Below are 16,679 nucleotides of genomic sequence, written 5' to 3'. Positions count from 1 at the left end.
CAGTTCTCCATGTCCTTCCCAAGAAATACATTTCTCATCCTGACACATACATTTTGGTACACCCACTCCCACTCAGCAGAGCCTTTGCCGGCATCCATTTCCCCTGGATATTTTACAAATGCTTATCCAGAGCCTCCCATTCTCACTCTCTCATATGGCAGTAACTGCTATTCTATTTTTGCTCCAGTTTTGAAAAGGTGTGAGAGAGAAATGAGTGTTTTTCATGTTTCAGAAAGATGGGAACCTCTGTCTGAGCTGGCAGCAGCTCCTCAGCTGAGGGAGAGGGGATGGATGCACTTGCCCTATGTACAAAGCCCTTGGAGAGGGAATGGAGCAGGATGTAAGTGCCTGGACTGCTGCTGGTAGTCTGGAAAGAGTTACTGCTGGGCTGGGGTGAAGAATGCAAGTGACGCAGCAGCATCCTGCAGGGAGAGAAGGGAAAACATTAAAAAAAAAAAAGCCTTACAAAACCTCCAGCTCTTTGGCTGAGGTTCAGGATGACTACACTTTTACTGTAAGTGTTTAGTAACTCAGTCTCACATAACCCTCTCTGCCCACTTGGGGCCACGAGATGCAGCTTAGAAGCTACAAGAAATGCTTCACACACACACACACACACACACACACACACACACACACACACACACACACATCCAGCCAATCCCTGTCCAAGGGAGGACAAAAAGCCTTTAACAAATTAAGCTGCATTTCCCATTTAAGCAGAGCTCTATCACTATTTATTTAACAATTTTAAAGTGTTATTTTAGCCTTCCTGGTTTTTGTGTTGAGAGACTGTTCCTGGGACAGGAGCCAAAGTTGCTTAGAGCAACCCGGCAGCTGGAGAGGGAGGGAGAGGCAGGATAGAAGAGAGGAAGAGGAAGATGCCAGCACGAGGCTTCACTGTGGTCACAGCAGCCCCCAGCCACAGAGCTGGAGGGAGGTGAACAGAAAACTGGGGACAATGATGGGGAAAGAGAGCTGGGGTGAAGAGCTGTGTGTGCTCCATCACCATTCGGTGGCTGTTGAGGCTCCCTGCTTTCAGCATCCTGAGCAAGCGTGTGGGGAGATGAGCAGGTGAAAGCAAAGCTCTGGCAGTCCTGCACACACCAGCATCCACCCCAGGAAGGTGCCACAGCTCTCTGTGGGTACCATCCAGGAGAGGTGCTGATCCTGCCTGAGAGATGCTCTTACAGGAAAACTGACCAGAGGATGGATGACCCACCTGCTCACAAATGCTGTTTGGTATCCACCTGCTCAGAATGCCCTGCAGTACCAACAGCCTTAGAACAAATGCATCAAGGTAAAAACAATATTAAACATTTCCTGTGGCTGTCAGATAAGTCCCACTCAGCCCTACATCCTCTTGCCATGACTATACTTCCAGATTGGCTTCCAAGAACATCTCATTGCATGAAATACTAGTCCTGTGAAGTCACCAAAGCCAAGATTTCAACCTTACACATAATTATATTCGCCACTGTCATTAACATAATAGATCTGTTCCTTGAAAATGTACTTCTAAAGAGAAAGTTAGTTATCAGTTTGTCTTCCTTAAAAACATTTTAAAAATCCTTTGTGCCAATGTCTTTGCAGTCCCACCTTTTACCCTGTCCTCTGAAGTCCAGCAGTTGCTAGACTCTGCACTTCCTCATGTAGAGCTGATGCTGTTGAGTCACCTGTAGAGCACCCTGGGTTTCAGGAATGCAGTTTGGAGCCTTCAGCATCACCCAAACCACCAAAGATGGGTTTTCTGTGTGTCCAAAGACACATCCCTGAGATGCCACTACAACTTTGCTGACCATACTGAAGAGCTCTGCAGCTCCACTATCAGCAGTCCTGCCACACCAGCCCTGCCATCAGTCAGCTTCATGTGGTGGTCACCCCTTCATCTGGTGATATTATATGGAACTGTCCGGGGATTTGACTTCTCCCCAGAGTAAGCCCCAGCCTACCAGTCTGGAAAAGGCAATGATAAGTAAACTACTTATTCTCTTCTTCAGTGACAAAATGTCAAACATGTCACAAGCAAACATGGTAATCTGCCTTTTTTCTTTTTTTTTCTTTTTTTTTTTTTTTCCCTAGGGGAATTTTAGCATTAACAAGACTGGAACTGAAGCCTAGATCTTCCTAGCAAGGCTCACATCTATATCCTCCAAGATCCTGGACAAAGATGCTGTGCTTTGAGCTGTACAGAGATGCAGCAAGGCAAGGGAACCCTGAAAACCACAGGGGAAAGCTCTGCAGCCTACAAAAAATCAGCCAGGCATATCCTGTAGGTCTGCCTATCTATGATCTTCCTCTTCAAGGCACTTCTATATCCTCCAGTGGTTTCAAAACCCAGCACATACTGTTTAAGTTTTGATGCTCTGTGTTCTCATTATCAACCAACCAATACCATAATATCCTTTCTTCTTGCAGTAAAGCCCCTTTTTTTCCCTAGGGGTAGAGCTGGTTGGACAGAACAGACCAGGCATTTAGCATTTCATCATAAACCTAAGTATCAGCTTGAATCACTAAGGCTTGCACAGCTCCAGCACATTCCCATCAGCTGCAAACACCAGCCTGGTAACATCCCAGCAGTTGCAAGGATATTTGGTTTAGCATCCACAGCAGAGGAGATCATCAGCTTACATCACAGCAGAGAGTGACCAATTTGTGGTCAACCAAACTACTTCCAAGAGCCAAAAAGCCAAGTGCAAAGCAGCAATGACAGAAATTTGGATTTAGAACATCAGGAGGCGTTGAGACACTCAGCCTCAGCAGGACTGACAGGGGCAGAAGCCATGCCAAAATCTGGATGCAAGGAGTGCAGAAATGCTGGGCCAGGAGGGAAGTCAAACAGCCACCAAGCCGTGAACCCTCTCTTGGCTTGTCTTTGAGCTGCTCTCCAAGGCAACACCAGCACAGCCCTGCCAAGAGCAAGCAGGACTCGGCTGCAGTTCCCAGCGATGAGTATCACTTGCCCCACCACCCAGGAAGGGCTGCTGTGCTGCTAACAAAGAGGTTTCTAATGCTTTTTGGGTCAGCTCCAGCCTCACTCATTCTCCTTCACCACCACCACCAGGAGCTGGAACCCACACTCTGAGAAATGCCAGCCTACCCCGCTGCTACCAGGCATGACAGAGACGATGCATGGGAAGACCGTGCCCAGAAGAGGAATTCCCTGTATGCAATTTTTGTCTAGTCCTGTCTTCAGACAATGGAGAGACATTGTGTGCTGCACTCTTCACATCACCTTCCTGGATGTCTCAAATCTGCTGTGTTCCCTTCAAGGCTCAGCTCTACCAGGTGCTCACAATATCCAGTTTCTCTCCTTGCCCTCCTCCTTCCTCCTGCACAACTTCTGCTGTCTGCGTGGCCATACTTTGAAATAAATTTGGAGACACTTCAGCTTTTTCTATCCTGAATGAAATTCCTTGTCCCAGCTCACAGTGTGGACACAAGTTGTGACTACACAACTGCCCACACAATGAGCTGCAGCACAGTCAATACCAGGAGAGAATACTTAGCCCCAAAACTACTGCTGAAGACAGCATACCATCAAACTACAGCCTGACACCTGTGGGCTGTTGGTTTTGGGCTTTTCTCCCTAGGTTTAACATATGCAAATCTTCCAGCTATTCCTTGTAAGTAAATTTTCCCAAACAGAAGTTTCATCTTCCCGAGCAGCCTGCTTTCATATTTAAAATAGAGGGGCTGAGACTGGATGCTGTGTTTCAAACAGGGTTTTTACAGGACAAATTATTACCTTTGCCATTTTTGTCTGGGCTATTCAAGATCTACCTGTCTTCTAACAGCATCTGACTGCAATTCACAACAAGCCTGTGATTCATTGCAGCTCACAGATTCCTTTCTGCAGTTAACCTGCTCATTTTGAGAGTTTCTGCTCATTTTGGGTACGTGCATCCGTTTTCTAAGAGTTCTGTTTTGCACTTGTCTTTATTGAATTTATTTTTTGTATCTTTTAACTACCCTTGCAGCTCATTAAGGCAACTGTAAGAGAAGATGTTTAACCTGAAGTACCTGCAATGTCCCTGGTTGCATTTCACCTCCTGTATCATCTGCAATCTACCATCTGATCTGCTACTGACCCTGCAAATGACTTCCGATCCAACAGAGAACTATTTCTTTTACCTTCTTAAATACCAGCTTACAATGATTTCATCTTCAGCATATTTCCCAAGTTTGTTTACTGAGCTGTTGGGATTTCCTCAAGAACTACTCTACAGGTTTCTGAACTTTTTTGGTAAAGTCACTAAAATACCAGACCTGGTAGGAGACTGCCTAGCAGTCCTGCAGGCTCTCCATCCTTCAGGAGAACTTGGAGGTATCACAGCTAAGGGCTGGCAACTCAAGACAATATGAGTTCTAAAGTTTCTTGAAATTTTCTTTTAAGTCAGCTCAAGCAAATCATCCATTCCCCATTTAGGATCAGCATCACAGTTTTTCAAGTCTTACCTACCCAGCTCTCTGTTGCTATTTCCTGCAGCTGCACTAAGTTTTCAGGGCTGCAGGCACTTACAAAGAAAAGCTCATGCCCAACAGGTTAAGAGTTGTTATTTTCATTAACTTTAAATCATAAATATGATTTCCACTCGAAAAGGGAACACTTCATTTAACAGACACAGTGGCTCTGATGGGTAATGAAGGGTTTTGAAGGAAATTAAAAAATGGGAAGCAAGGGGGAAAAGAAAAATAACACTTCCAGAAAGTTTTCCGAAGGAAATGAGTAACCACTTGTTATTAAATGATAAATCACAGTCCTTAGGAAGTGCCATTGTCTGTGGTCTATTTTTAATGAGAAAATACCCGTCACTGGCACAAGGGCTATATGGGACATGTCTGTGGACAGTGGGAGTGTGCACTGGGAGGTATCATCTCACTGCTGCTATTCCCATCACTTATCAGCAACAAAAACAGGATGAAAAGAACATGGGTTAGAGGAAGAGAAAAATGCATCCAGGGCAACAAACAAGGCCTACTGTTCTCCATGGATGGAAGACAGGAGGAAACACTAGAGACCAAGATGAGGCTGAGTGTAGTCTTAGGCTTTGCTTATTTTCCATGTGTGAGGGATGCACATGAAGCCACCAGGAAGCAAATCTGTGCTGACCCAAATGTCTTTATGGGGGCTTAGGTGACCTCCCACATGCACTAGCATCCTCTTTGTCCCCAAGATGGGGACACATTAGGCATACAGCCACAAGAAGCCTCTGGGCCTCTTTTCCCCAAGGTTTGCCACTAACACAGAGTTTTCCGGGGAAGCATCTGATGCTGCAGCACCACTGATGCTGAACACTTCAAAGGTGTAATTAGCCTGATTTTATGCTGATAAATGAGTCCCAGATTCCTGTGGCAAAGTGACTCCCAGCTGGGAATAGGCACACTGTCAAGTGAAGGGAAGCAAAAGACAGCACAGTTGGCTGAAGGCTCAGGTATAAGCACAGCCTCAAAACCAATCAGAGTGGCCTAGACCCAGCCACCAGGCAGCAAGACTCCCTGCACACTGCTGAAGAGATCATTTTTGGCATCTTATGCCAAGCCCACCTCTCCCAAGTCCCAGCCAAGCACTGCCAAGCCTGAGCCACAGGGTTCAGCTGCAGCCCAGGTTCCTCATGCACTCAACACATTCTGTCCCAACACCACACACCCCCACAAACTTCCCAGACTGCAACAGAAACAAGCAGAAACCTGTGGCCAGTGTGCTGAAATACCATGCGCTATGTCTCATTTTACTGTGAGGGTGACCAAGCTTGCTCAGGAAGATTGTGGAGTCCCCATCTGTGGAGATACACAAAAGCCATCTGGACATGGTCCTGGGCAACTGGCTGTAGCTACTTGCCACCTGCACAGGTCCCTTCCAGCTTCAACCATCCTGTGACTTTTTAATAGCAAAGCCAACTGCATAGCAATCCTTTGCTTTCACTGACCCACAAAAAGACTGTAATTATTCAGTTTCTCAACTATTTCTGACATTCTTTCCATAGATGAGGTTTAAGCCTTTTTTCCCCTTTTCTTTTTAATAGGAACGTAACCCCACAGTTCACAGCAGATTATAAAACATGCACACACACATCACTCTTCCAAAACAGCATTTAGAAGTGTTTGTTTGATTTCTTTTTCCTGCCACCCATAAACCACCACCCTGCTGGTCTCATTCATTGTGTGACATTTTGCAACGAAGCGTAAAAATGGTATTAATCATAGCTCTGAAAAAACACAAACTTCTTCTCTGAGGTTTGAAATAACCATTTGGAAGAAAAACTTGCAGGAGCCAGAAGGACTGACAGGGCTGGAGACTGAAGTCCTTGTTTGCAAAGGCCAAGTGTATCCCAATATATCCCTTGGACAGTTGCCCCAAGCCAGAGTTATAATACTTTATTCCTCAGTTCAAGTAGCAAGAAGGAGATTTGGTACAAAATCAGTACAAATACCTAAAGGGAATAGGGAGGAAAATGTGTGGTAACTCTAATGGGAGGCCTGAGCTCAAGCTACAGCTTTGGTGAAAGTGTCTGAAGCCCCAGCTGCCTCTCATCTCCAGGATGTTGCAGCCAGAAAGACCAGATAAGGGTACCCACCTCTCACAGGCAGCACCTGAGCATCATGGACAGTGTGCTGGCACTCACCCACGGCACAGTGCTGCTTCAGCCACAGGCAAAAGCACAGAGATCTGCAAAGGCTATGCCAAAAAATAAAAATCATTATCATCTTTATGTTTTCTGGCCAAACACCACTGCAGAAAATTACCTTCTACATAAATCAAGTTCTTTGTCCACCTCTGGATTCAGTGCTTCTCACAGAAGGGGAGCTTCTGTCAAAGATGGTGTCAGAAAAAAACATGAAGCTCTTTTTTAAGATAGATGCTTTAGCAGATATTTGCCAAAGGCTTTGGAATCCCTCTGCTTCACTGCTAAAACATTAATAATTTAAACACCTTCTTTTAAATTAGGAAGGGCACTAAAAGAAACTATTGAAAGAGAAAAACCATCAAGCTTGCCACCACCTCCAACTCAAATACTGACATTTTCTCTCAAACCTCAAAAGCAATTTCAACAACCTGACAAATGAGAAATTTACATTTTTCTTACCTGTCCTTCCCTCACATTTTCTCCTCTGCCATTAATCTTCCAGGCAAAGCAGCTGACCACAAGGACAGGGCACTCCAACCATCCTGGTACAAAAAGACCCAGGATGCTGTAAATCAGGCGCAGGGGTGGTGTAAACAGTCGTAAAATGTTTCACGGGGCATGGCAAATATTTAGGTTTACTGTTTTATTAGTGGGATAGGATGGGATGGGATGGGATGGGATAGGATAGGATAGGATAGTTGGAAGAGACCTACAACCATCATCTAGTTCAACTGCAAGTACTTTTTGTTAGAAGAGCAAGACAGAGACAGGAATACAGAGTGAGAGAGAAAATAATCAATTATTTTCTCTTCTTTTCAATCAGTAATCCCAGACTCCTGTGCATGGTGAAGTTCCCTGCTTATTCAAAGCCTGTATGCCCCTGCCTGTCTCACCAATGCCTTCCTTATCAGCACATTTCATTCTTTCCTATTCTTTAAAGAGCTCTGCAAATTGAAAAAAGTGTATTATCTCCATATTTAAGAGAAAAAAAAAAAGGCTGGCAGAGAAAGGTCTACCTCACTATCAAGGTTTTTGCAAGAGCATGAAAAACGTGGCAGCCCAAGATCCATGCTGTCAACATAAACCCCATCAGGGACCCCACCTCCTTCAGCAGCAGCTGGCCCAGGCACAACCCTCTGTCCTGCTATCAAGGTGGCCAGACAAAAGCACACACTTGGAGACACATCCCCCCCTCCCATGCAGATGTATGAACTTCAGATGGATTTGGACCAGTCCAAATTTGAAAAGATGTGTACAGCCAGGGTACACCATCCATTTACTCCATACCAAGTCTTCTCTTGAAGAAAGCCTCTTTGATTTGAGTCCCCAGTGCAGCCATGTAAGCACTGGAAAAATGCAACCTTATGCCTCTCCAAAGGATGCTTAACACATCCTCTTCCTCAGGGAAAAAAAAAAAAAAAAAAGAGGATTAGCTATTCAAAACCTACATGCCAGGCAATCTGCTGACCAAGTGCCTCCCTTCCATAGCTTTTCCAGACAGTCATGAACTTTAAACCATTTTTTGTCTCCAACTCCCAGCAGCTCCTAAACAGTGTGAGCTAAATATTTATAGAAGAATCACTGTTTGTTTAAGTTTCAATCCATACTCCCTGAAGTCCAATATGCCCAGATCCTGAAATGACAGCTGATTACAGAAGAGCCTGAAAACACCACAGAGGGGACACTGAGACTTACCAGATCTTTCATCTGGACACTTTCTCCACTGGTTGTTTTGGGGAGCCTTTCCCAGCTTCTTTCAAAAGAAGAGGAACTGCAGCTCTTGCCAGCCAATGTTTCATCAGACACTTTGGCACAGCCCTGCTCAATGACACAGAGGTTTTGGGGGGCCCCACTGTGCTCTAGAGCATATGGATTGCTGCTGGAAATGCAATGGGAGCACCCAACCTGCTGAGCAGCAGGCACCAAAGCATGGTGAGAACACCCCAACACCAATGCCACAGCTGGGGCACAGACAGCGTCTGTCACTTCAGCTGAACAAGTTCTACCCTGGCTCATCTCTTCTGGACTCAGCAGCAGCTTTTCCAATTTACCGTGGTGTCCACTCCAATTGAACAAAACAGTCCTCCCATGTCTTACAAAAGAACTAAGGATAGCCACACTTTCTGCCTAACTGAACAGCCTGTCAGAAGTTGAAAAGACACCTGTATGAGCTGACACACTACTGCTATAAGCTAGCCAAGTCCAACTAGTCAGCTGCTCACCTATGGTGTTACACAGTTTCATGGGTGAGGCAAGAAGAAAATAAAACTGTGCTTCATGCCCTGTAATTGTGTGTGACCAGAGCTGTCCTTTTGGAATGTAACTTGGGACTCATCACCACAAAGGAGCACACGAGATGCAAGACTACTGAGCAGGCACAGCTCTACAACACATCCCAAATGAACATCCCACCCTGTAGGCCTCAGTGTCCAGCTTGGCAATCTTCTAGAGAGACAGCAGAGGCTGGGAGACAACACCCAAGCAAACACACTTCCAATGACCACCCAAGGCTGGTAATTCCCTTTTTGTATGGTTTCACATACAAGCTCCTGCATGAAGAACAGAGCAGAAAGTGCTTACTCCCCTCATCTGAGAGCTGGAATGTGTTTGCTAAAGTCCAGCTACTTCAAACCAGCACCTGCTTTGAACAGCCCCTTGGATGACTGGATCTTTCTGAAGAACTCAAAAACCCCCACTGACAGCTGCTACTGTGTCTATCCCATCAAGATGAATTCTTCCACTGCAGCAAGATGGGATTCAGCAAAGTTGCTCCATTCTGGAGTTCTCCAAGGGATAGGAGGACTCTCTTGCATAGGTTGTTTCAAGGCATTTAGCCCCAATAAAATACAAAATGTAGTGTTCCAAGCAGAGCATAACTTTTGTCATCAGCTGGATCTCAAGGACAGGTTTGCACTCTCATTACTCACCTTCCAGCACGAAGGACCATGAATGGATGATGGACCAATCATGGAAATGTCCATGACAATGCCATGCATGCACTCACAGCCCACACCCACCCTCACATGTATTTTCTATGCACACACAGATGGAAAGTGCCATGAAGCCTCCTGGTGTGTTACATGCATGGGAATCTGTAGGAGTACAGAGGCCCACCACAAGCCAGCCATGCTGGCAGACAGGACTAAAGAGGAGACTGCAACAAGAAAGCTGGAATTAATGACAAGCACTTTCATCAGTAAAACTGCAATTACCCAGCCAGCACACAGCCTTGCATCTCTCTGGGACAAGCAAATTTACTTATTAGAGAGATGCTTCTACTGTGATCTGACTTTTAGAGAAAGGGGAGAAACTGCCCCAGCTTTTCCATGTTCTATTTCTCTGACTCTCATTCCCCATTATTGGGGAATCACCACACACATCACCATGGCTGCTGGGTCCACTGGAGCCAGCCACGGCTGAGAGGTTGAAGGCACAAGCCTGCAAAAAAGGAGCCTTCAAATCTGCAGCTGGTCTCCTCCAGCATCACCCACACATTCAACACCATGGAGTTTGCTTTACTGATGCTTCATGGAAGAAAATTTTACTAGGGCATGGAAGAGAGACACTTTTCTATTTTAATTTACCTGGCCCTAAAAAAGAAAAATAAAGGAGAAAATAAAGAAGAAATACATCCCCCCTCTTTCCCTTTTTACATAAATATTGGATCTGAGCACTTTATGCTCCTAAGAAGTTAAAAATAGGAAATAACATCAAGTCTGTGTGCTGCATCTTTTATCAAAGCCCTTTATAAACATCAAAACCAGCTCCTCTGCACTCTTTTATACTTTTCCTGCTGTCACTCACAATTCATAAAAGAGGTCTACAGAGATACAAAGGGTAAGGCACTTTCCAGTACTGTCACTGAGAGTCTGGGACAAAAAACCAGCTTTTCCTCAAAGCTCTGAAATCTAAGAGCAATTTTATGACATAATGTCACTTTTAGCACAAGAGATGAATAATAGATATTCAAAACATAATAACACTTTCATAAGTAAACAATGCTTTGCAGTGTCAAAGCTTTTCAGCAGCAGTGTCAAGCCTTTGCAGAAAGATCAACAGTGCAATCACTGAGCACCACCGGGAAGCAAACACTGCAAGAACACACACATGTTTAACCAAAAGGCAGAGCCTCTCTGGCCAAACTCCATCTGCCTTCTCTAGAGACACACATCCAGATCTCCTCTACAAAAAAAGGGAGGTAGGGAGATTAACAAGGTGACCCAGAAACCCCTTATACATAAACTTGACTTTGACCCTGCCATCTCTGAGAGACAAGTGATAAATCCAAACCTCCTCCCCACCTGAAAGATGAGCAGGCTTACACTCACCTATATTCAAGAGATATGAACATTAATTAACTCTAACATTAAAAAAACACATTTGAAAGATGATAGCTGCTAGAATATTCATGACTCTCACCCAGCCTGTTTATATAACTGGATATGAAGCAAATCCTCCATGTAAACCATGGCAAACCTGACAGCATCATTTACCTGTTCAGCATCTTTTCCACAGAAGGCAAATTCCATAACTTGTGGTCACCACTATTTTTTTTCCTGCCCTGCACATAAGAATTTGCAGGGAGGAAGTGATAAAGCCATGATAAAAAAAATTCCAGTGAACTGTCAGCATTATCCTAACCAAAAAAGAATTTCCTCCTTAGTCATCCACAGGCAGGGTAAGCCAGCTCCCCCATGAACTACAGAAGAACAGGGGAAAAGTGCTTATCTGGGAAATTACTTCTCTCCCTAGTACCTTGGTACTTAATTTTTAAGCAAGGCAAAGGTCAAACGAAAACCACCTGATGGGGATGCAAATGGAGCCCTGGATAAAACTGCACAGGGGCCACCACAAAGAGCTGCTCTGTGCAAAAAGCTTAATGAAAGCCAAGAGATAGTGCCAGTGGGGAGGATGATGGCAATCCCACATCCCTGTGCCACAAGAATGCTGCCAGTGGCAGGAGGGCACATCCAAGTTGTGGAGGGGGCCAAGCCAGGGCAGTGTGGGGTCTCCAGACCACTCAGCTCCCCAGGGAATGCCCCCAGCCAGGCAAACTGGGCTGCTGAGCCTGGGCTGAGGATACACTTCTAATCAGGATGGTAAGAGATCCACCTTCCAGAGGCACCAGGGCTGGAATGCAGCTGTGCCTCATCCCCCAAGCTGTCTACAATAATTGTTATAAATATAGGCTGGTTGGTTTGCTTGGTTGCACAGACTCAGGCCCTGTTTCTGCTGCTGGAGCCCCAGATCTCTAATCTGACCTCCTGATTTTGACACTGCAAAGATAAAGAAGAGGCAGCACACTGATGGTACCCTGCAAAAGTAGAGCCAGCAAAATCACAGGATACCCAAAACACTGCCAGGGTAGGAGGCTGGGTTTGATTCCAGCTCAGGAAACACCCTGAGAATAAAATATTGCCCAAAATGGCATTTTGTGTTTCTGAACTGGGCTCCACACTGCAGGACAGGAAGATTAGGTAGATGCCCTCCCATGGTGGCAGACTGACCCCATAGCAGCCATTCCTGCTCAGCAGTTTGTGTCTGCTGCCCTATGTAAGCAACCAAACCAGCTTGGAAATGATTAAAGCTTAATCAGAAACTCTTCAGATCATGTCCCATTTACAGAGGGAACAGTGCAAATCCTGCCACCTTCACCAAGAGCCCCTCCAAGGGCCTCTCACAGCTCTGGGATGCCAGCCAGCTTTGGAGGCTTTACATTTTCGTGGCATGAGACAAATTTTGTTCAGAGTTCCTCAATGCTAATACTCATAACACTGCCCAGCAGCTGGGAGCACCAGAAAACAGCCTGTCAGCACCTCCAGCTCTGCACAGAGCCCCTCAAAGCAACACAAAGGATTCAGAAGCCAAGCAGACACCTCTTGCTTTCTTGCTGGCATTAACAGTATGTCTTGTGTTAGGTCACTGCTTCTTTGCAACCTGAAGAGCACAGTTAGCAGATAGCTCAGTATTTACTGTGCACAGTAAGTCAGTACCTGCAGATGCAGGTGCTTGTGGAAAAGCAAAGATCATCCATAAAGAAAGATTTTTATTCTGAAAGTAATGATTGGGATGCTTTTGTTAATACAACATTCCAAGCAAGGTCTTAAAGTAATCAATAGAGGATCATTAAAGACATACTAGGAGGATTATTCCAGATCTTTAAAAATATATGAATATTTATTTACTTATATGAATAAACAGAAATATGGCCTAATGTATCCCCAATTACCTGCCCTGCAGTAAGAGCACAAAGTTTGGGCACAAATGGCATTCATCACTAGGTGCCCCAAAGGAGGGACAGCCCTTAAGGAGAGAAAATGCACACTTCAAAAGTGGTTGATGTTTTTAGCATAAACTAAGGACTGACATCCACCTTTAATTTGCTTTGCTCATGTTGACTTTCACTGCTGCACGATGAGCAAAAGTCAGCCTGTGCAGGATGAGCACAGGAGCATCAACATCCTTCACCCTGGGTATGCTCTCCTCCAAACTCCCCATGCAAGACAGGGGAAGAAAGATCAAAGCAACACTTCAGCATTGCCAGCTTCAGCATTTTCCTCGAGCAAAAGAAGATGTGAATCCAAAGATTCAGCTGTAAATATTTTGAAAGTGGCAAATGGACTTTTGGCAGCCAAAATAAGAATCTTTAAAAGCACTAGCATTTGCTGCCCCCACCCCTCACAAATCCAGCCTGCTGAAGTAGTAAGCAAGGTTGTCCACAAACTGAAACATGAAACTAGCTTCAGACCCAATTCCAAAAAACCTGGAAGTAATTTTAGAAGCAGGAAACCATCAAGCAAGAGACAGCACCTGTAGATTAAAACCTCTTCCTCTGTCAGGCTTTGACACATTTGACTCACAAAACCATAAAGAAAGTAAGACTCCCTTAAAAAAGCCTCATTGTCAAAATTTTTTATAGCTGTTGATGTTATATTTTATCCTTAAACCAATAAATACTTGCAATTCCTTAATTTGCTGCCAGCTGGGGAGAGATTTAAAAACTTCTGCAAACCTGCAATTTCAGTGCTGGTCTGTGCTGGGCACTGAAAAATTCCACAGGGGTGAGAGTGAGAGGGGTTAGTCATGACAAGAACATCCCTGCAATGTGCCAGAGCTGCTTTTCACTGTCATCCAACCATCCTTAATACTGACTTAGACCATCAATGATTTTTATAATCAGTTATGGGCTTTTGAAACACACACCCACATACATAACCCTCTCAGGCAGCCAAATAGAAGCTTTCTGTATTTTTTCTATTCTTATTAATAACATGCATCTGTGTACAGACCAGCCCCCTAAAGGACATTTTGATCCAAGGATCTGCAACCTGACTCAAAGCAAATCTTTGCTACTTTACCACTTTACCAGCAAATATCTTGAATGCTAATGTAGTTCATCTTTTAATTAGCACCTAGGGATGCAGCCAGCAGCCCTCTGCCTGGATGCTCAAGCTGACCAACAGCAAAGCCCTTAAACTGCTTACCCTCTGAAGCTGCCCCACATCTATGCAGGGTGAGACCTGCTCTGAAGAAAACCTGAGATGATTTTTCCTCCCTGTAAAGAACAGCTGCACATTTGCAACTGAAACATCATTCCTGGCCAAGCTCTAATTCCTGGGCCACTCCCAGGTGGCCCAGATGTGCCAGGTGCCTGCCAGACTGTGTGTGACTGGGGAGTCTCATTGCAAGGGGCCATGCAGAACACAAAATTCAGGGTACATCCACCATGGCTTTTCTCCCTGCTCACTGTCAGTGCTGACCCTACAACGCAGAGGTCAAGCACACTGGGGCTGCTCTGGGTTATCCAGGTTACAGGCACGTTTTGTTTGGTGTCCAGAAGCACCAAAGGGCCTGGCAGCACCAGAGCAGAGCAACTGATGCCCCATCCGCTCCCAGTTACTTACAAAAGATAAAGCTCATTCCACTGCAATGTGCTGCTGACAAAGCACCTTTTCACATCTTACAGCAACAAGGGGAGATCTGGTTTGCAATGTCTTTATCAAACAGCTGACCACAAAAAAAAAAAAAGGATTTTAAATATCAGTGGTGCTTGCTTTAATTGTAGATAAAAAGAACAACTGCAAGTGATCTGTCTTTCTCAGGTGCTTTAGAAGTTGTTAGGAGCTAGTTAATAAAACACTAGGGACTTCAGTGATGGGAAAACTGTTAATTCAGGTTAAGGAAGGAAAACTATCTGCAAATGAAGAGCTGGTTCCAGGGGATGTCTCTGCAGCACAAGCACACAGAAGGCTTTGGACCTGCTGAGCTGAGCTCCAGGCAGTGCTGCTGGAGAGGGCTCTGCCCTGGCACATGACCACACTGCAGGGATGAGCGTGGACCATCCCCACCAGCCTGGCAGGATGCTGCTTCCACCTCCAAATCCCTGCTGTCAGCTCTGGCCTCTGTTACAAGCACAACAAGCACTTGACTTTACTCATTGATAAAGCAAAGAACATCTGTATCCCCAATCTCTGTCTACCATCTCCATCCAGCCTACAGGTCACAGTCAAACTGACAGTGAGGCAACTGATTATGTTTCCCACTGAACATGATCTATCCACCCTACCCCTCTCATTTCCTCCCTTTAATGCAAAATTGTGCTTACAATGCAAGAAGATGAAACTTTTAATGCCTCACAAATGCTGAGGGGAATGCAGAATAAATGTACATCAAAGCATTTTCAGCCCATTTCCTTCAGCACCTCCTCTTTGTATGGTGAAAATAACATTTAGAGACAAAGAGCTAATTTTTTGTCTACCCCGTAAGAAGGAGAGACCTGTTCAACACACCAGCACACCTGAGCATTTGACCAAACCAGCACAAGTGCCAAAAAGAATGATTTTCACAGCAAATTGATACCCACAGAAACCAAAACAATAATTCTCTGCTAGAAAGAATGGGAAAAAAAACTTATCACCTCCACAAAAACATCTAATTCATTGTAAATGACTCTAACAATGCAAATTTGGTTGTTATCACTAGTGCTGTTGAGTTATACACATCTATATGGAATAGGAATAGTTTAATTTTAGAGCTAAAGGCATCTCATTTTTTATGGGATAAATCATCCTCAAAATTACATTCTTCAGCAGAAATTCTCTTGAACCAAGAAGAGAAAAACGACTTGTGTCGTCCTTTTTGAAATGAGACCATGAAGCCTGATAAGATGATCCACACATGGCTGATGGCAGCTGTGGGTTACAAACACAGCTGCCCAAGAGTCCTGGAGGATCCAGGTGGAGGAATGCAGAGATCCATCCATCAGATCCATCCTTTCCCTCATGTATGAGGCTGTGGTTGGTCATCAGAACCTTCAGCAGCTGACACTACTGCTCCATGAGAACCTACATCTCAAACTGGGTCTGTCCCAACAAAGAAAAGTCACCCTGAGAGTACAGCACCAGGGCCTTGGTAGATCTTACCTTTAGCAGAAGCTAGTAAGGACAAAAAAAAAAGACTGAACTGAAGATCAAGAAAGCAAACTGGGCAGTGAATGAGAAAACCATTTACATACCTGCTGGACAGAAGTGCTGCTGCTGCACTGGAAAAGCTCTGGGGGAAAATATCTTCCAGCTGGGTAAAGCAGTGGGTCCATTTCAAGAAGATGCATGGGGAGGTATTCCAGTAAGTGACTGTATGCTATAATCCTCAGGACAGGGCCACAAATGACACAGGGTGACCCAGGAAAAAACAGGGTAAAAAGATGGTAGAAACTTCCAGATGCTTTTATCCACAGCCAACATTCTCCAGAGGGTTTTGTTGGGTCCAGAGGTCCATGCATCCCATGCTCCCCATGCTCCTAAAAATCCTCTGGATCTATGAAAAGGACCAGACTGCCAGACTTCAAATGTTCTTCCAGACAAGTGGGACACATGGGCTTGGGACCTTCAGAGAGAAGAAAGGGACAGGCCATTACACAACAGCTCTTACCACTTTGGACAAGGTTTATTCCCACTCCAATATCCTGATTTATTTTTGCACAGAAGGAATGTTTTAGTTTGTTTTTTTCTTTTTTTTTTTTTATTTGCATGATTTATTTAAATTAATGTA

The 16,679-nt window shown here is 44.8% G+C and overlaps 1 long non-coding RNA gene across 1 annotated transcript in view; it reads right to left on the bottom strand.

The window, feature by feature from the left end:
* Positions 1–16,679, bottom strand: part of LOC139587457 (uncharacterized) — a 131,775-nt gene that overhangs the window by 77,134 nt on the left and 37,962 nt on the right. The window contains exon 2 of the long non-coding RNA XR_011678401.1: positions 16,144–16,514. This is a non-coding gene — a long non-coding RNA (uncharacterized lncRNA). The remainder of the gene's footprint in view (positions 1–16,143; positions 16,515–16,679) is intronic.

The sequence above is a fragment of the Agelaius tricolor genome, unplaced genomic scaffold (genome assembly GCF_023055355.1).
Source record: "Agelaius tricolor isolate 1412-34295 unplaced genomic scaffold, bAgeTri1.0.p SCAF_2, whole genome shotgun sequence".
Classification (NCBI taxonomy): Eukaryota; Metazoa; Chordata; class Aves; order Passeriformes; family Icteridae; genus Agelaius; species Agelaius tricolor.
Note: the sequence above shows the minus strand (reverse complement) of the source record. Positions and strands in the feature narration are given on the sequence as shown.